The sequence below is a fragment of the Zea mays genome, chromosome 3, assembly GCF_902167145.1.
Source record: "Zea mays cultivar B73 chromosome 3, Zm-B73-REFERENCE-NAM-5.0, whole genome shotgun sequence".
Classification (NCBI taxonomy): Eukaryota; Viridiplantae; Streptophyta; class Magnoliopsida; order Poales; family Poaceae; genus Zea; species Zea mays.
In genome coordinates this window covers 193,798,907-193,802,491 of record NC_050098.1, presented here as the reverse complement: position 1 = coordinate 193,802,491, position 3,585 = coordinate 193,798,907, and the positions used below count along the sequence as shown (strand labels likewise).

At 49.1% G+C, this 3,585-nt stretch overlaps 1 long non-coding RNA gene across 1 annotated transcript; it reads left to right on the top strand.

Annotated features, from left to right (window-relative positions):
• Positions 1 to 1,876: 1,876 nt before the first annotated feature.
• On the top strand, positions 1,877 to 2,832 carry LOC103651113 (uncharacterized). The gene is made up of 2 exons (XR_002268458.1): positions 1,877 to 2,335; positions 2,441 to 2,832. It is a non-coding gene; the product is annotated as an uncharacterized lncRNA (long non-coding RNA).
• The last annotated feature ends 753 nt before the right edge of the window (positions 2,833 to 3,585 follow it).

Genomic DNA, 3,585 nt, shown 5'->3' with positions numbered 1-3,585 from the left:
AGAAGGTTGGCCGCGCGGGGAAGAGGACGGGACAGGCGCTCGCGTGAGGCCGCTCGCTCCCTCCCGCGTGGACGCTTGTAACCCCCTACTGCAAGCGCACCCAACCTGGGCGCGGGACAAACAAGAAGGCCGCGGGATTTCCACCTCTCTCTCTCTCTCTCTCCGGCTGCCTTTTCCCCCCTTCGCGCTTCGTCTCGCGCCGACCCATCTAGGCTGGGGCACGCGGTGACAGTTTACTCGTCGGTCCAGGGACCCCCCGGTCTCGAAACGCCGACAGGTAGACAGTCCGGCTATAAAGACCAGACCAACCGTATAGGGCGTGGACCGTCCGACCCCTGAGGCCGACTCATCCGCAATACACCATGACACCTGCAACGACGTACCAACACCCATGGAGGAAGACGACCTGCAAGGAGAAGATCTGGTCGACTACGAAGCTACGCCAGAACATCTAGAAAATTAGGAAAGCAAGGTGACGAATTGGTCAGGACCAGTATGGCGCTCGACGGTATTGGGACTAGCAGTTCGATCAAAGCTAAAGGGGTCACGTCCGTTGAGTCAACCATTGGGACTAAGGCCACTGCGTATCATCTTAGTAAGTGTCAAGATGCCTAAGAAAACTGATGTGATCACATCGAGTTAGTTGCTTTTGGTTCGCTCAGCTCCACCAAAAGGCAGGGGCATATGTTTGGAACCAAAATGAGCGGCGGACGGTCCGGCCCTGAGGCCGGACGGTCCGCGGTCCGAACGGTCCGCGCCTGTAGGCCGGACGGTCCGCGCAAGCGCAGAACAGATTAGGGTTCCGAGTTTCTTGCTATGTTTGTTGGCGAGAATCTCGGGATAAGCTCGGAAATTAGTTTGTAAAGGGTCCAGCCCCCCTCCTCTATAAATAGAGAGGTATATGACCGATTTGTAATCATCAATCGAATCAAAACACTTCTATTTCGCATTTATTTCCTAGGAGTAGTTCTAGTCTAGTTCTAGTGTAGCCTTCCGATCCCCCAAATTCTTCGCCTCTCTTCGTCTCTACGTGGATTAGAGGATTCTAGGTCGGCCTGCCCGAGCCTAGACAACTCCTAGGATCTCTCCTCCCCGACGGGGTCCCTCCCGGGAGCGAGATCTAGGCGCCACCGGCGATCTTCCGCCGCCCCTGCGCACGCGCGGACCGTCCGGCCTTAGGGCGCGGACCGTCCGGCCGTCAGGAAGGAGCCCTAGCCTCGCACCAGGCCGCGGACCGTCCGGCCCCTACGTGCGGACCGTCCGCCCCTGTGCAGAGAGCACCACCGCGCCTCGCACCAGGCCGCGGACCGTCCGGCCCCTGCGCGCGGACCGTCCGCCCCTGTGCAGAGGGCACCGCCGCTAGTTCGTGTTGAGTGTTTGGCGCCCTAAAAAGGTGTCAACAGCTTCGGGTTTGGAATGTTGTGTCATGTAAAGTAGTCCACACAAACACTGAATCCTTCTTCAGCAGGGAAGTGAGCGGTTTAGCAATAATACCGAAATTTTTAACAAACTTCCGGTAGTACCCAGCAAGACCCAAGAATCGTCGGAGTTCTTTGCAAGTCTGAGGCACTGGCCAAGATAAAACAGCAGACACCTTGGAAGGTTCAATGGACACTCCTGCTTGACTAATAATGTGGCCAAGATAAACAATTTCCTGCTTGGCGAAGGAGCATTTGGACAGTTTGACTTGCCAAGAATCTGTGGAAAGCAGCTGCAAGACGAGCTCAATGTGTTGCAAGTGAGTTTCCCATGTCGGACTATAAACCAAGAGGTCGTCGAAAAAGACCAAGGCACATTTGCGAAGAAGTGGCGCAAGTGTCTTATTCATAGCTCCTTGAAATGTAGCAGGTGCACCGGTAAGGCCAAATGCCATGACTCGGAACTCAAAGTGGCCGTGGTGGGTCTGAAATGCCGTCTTATGTTGATCCTCGGGCGCCATGCGAATTTGGTAGAAACCAGCACGGAGGTCCAACGTTGAAAACCAGGCAGCCCCATATAACTCGTCGAGCAGTTCATCCATAATAGGAACAGGAATTCGGAGGAAGGAGCAGAGCTGCAGAGGTAGTATTGATTCTGTTCAATTGTTCGATCCTGTTTTCCTCCACACACTCTCCTTATCTACTGGTACTGCCACATGGGCTTACATGAACCACTTGTCCAATGGAAAAAGAGAATTGGGCCTACGGACACGGCGGCCCGACACCTTGATTTGCTCATCCTGTAGCACGCTTTCATCAGAGTTCCCCTGTAGCCCCTCTGGTATGCTGACATGGCTGAAGCTGAGAAGGCGACCGCAGAGGCTGCGAAGAGAGCCGCTGTTACGCTGCGTAGCGATGTAAGATATGGATTTTTGTTCGTTTACAAAATTACTTTGTTGAATACTTGAATGTGTGTTGACGAAATTGCAGAGATGCTTGAACTGTGTTCCTTTGAATGCCAGCATCTACTCAACGAAACCTGTGATGAAGAGGACGTGGATACTTTTAGCGAGTGTGATACTGTGATGATTATGAGGAGGAGGCCATTTGGAATCAACCACTCCCTCCAACTCTCGCTGATCACTGTGAGGAGTGGGGCCTCAACCTAGAGGAGATCCTAGATCGCTCCATTTGAATGTTGTCGTACTAACAGAAGATTGTTTTAAGTTATCAATGAATTGTTTAGTCTTTTAGATTATGTGATATGTCGTTTTGAACAGGACAATGCCCTGAGTAGCTTTTGAACAACCTTCTATAATATGAACCGGCCAATGGCCTATGTTGATGAATTATGGTGTGGACTTATGTGATGTTTCTGTGTATGCGCTTGATGATCCATTTGAAATTGAGTTGACATACCAAGTTTGTTATACCCAGTTTCTGTGTATGCACTTGATGGTACAATTTCAGATGGTATACATTCATTTAATTGCGTCCAAATTCTATCCAACAATGAACCCAGTTTTTGATCTTCAACTGGACACAAAATCTGTCCAAAAATGCACCCAAAATCTGTCCACAAAAGCACCCAGTTTTAGAACTTGAACTTGACCCAAAATCTGTCCAAAAATGCACCCAAAATCTGTCCACAAAAGCACCCAGTTTTTTTTATCTTCAACTTCACCCAAAATCTGTCCTAAAATGCACCCAAAATCTATCCACAAAAGCACCCAGTTTTTATCTTCAACTTCACCCAAAATATGTCCTAAAAGGCACCCAAAATCTGTCTACAAAAGCACCCAGTTTTAGAACTTGAATTTCACCCAAAACCTGTCCACAAAAGCACCCAGTTTTTTTATCTCCAACTTCACCCAAAATCTGTCCAAAAAATGTGACTGAAACTGCACCCAGTTCCAGATTCAGTTTGATGGCAGTTAAGGATATCACAAATTCAGTCATGCGCTATAGTTGTTGGGGCAGTTTAATATGCCCAAAAATACAGTGCATAACCCAGACACAATTCAACCTAACAGCACATTACATGTTCAACTTAATACAATACTAGATATGTACTTGCAACAGCGTACAAATTATTCGATAAATGTTAGTGCACAACGATTACACGAAAACGAACAATATATATCATCAACACCAATATCTCACAAAT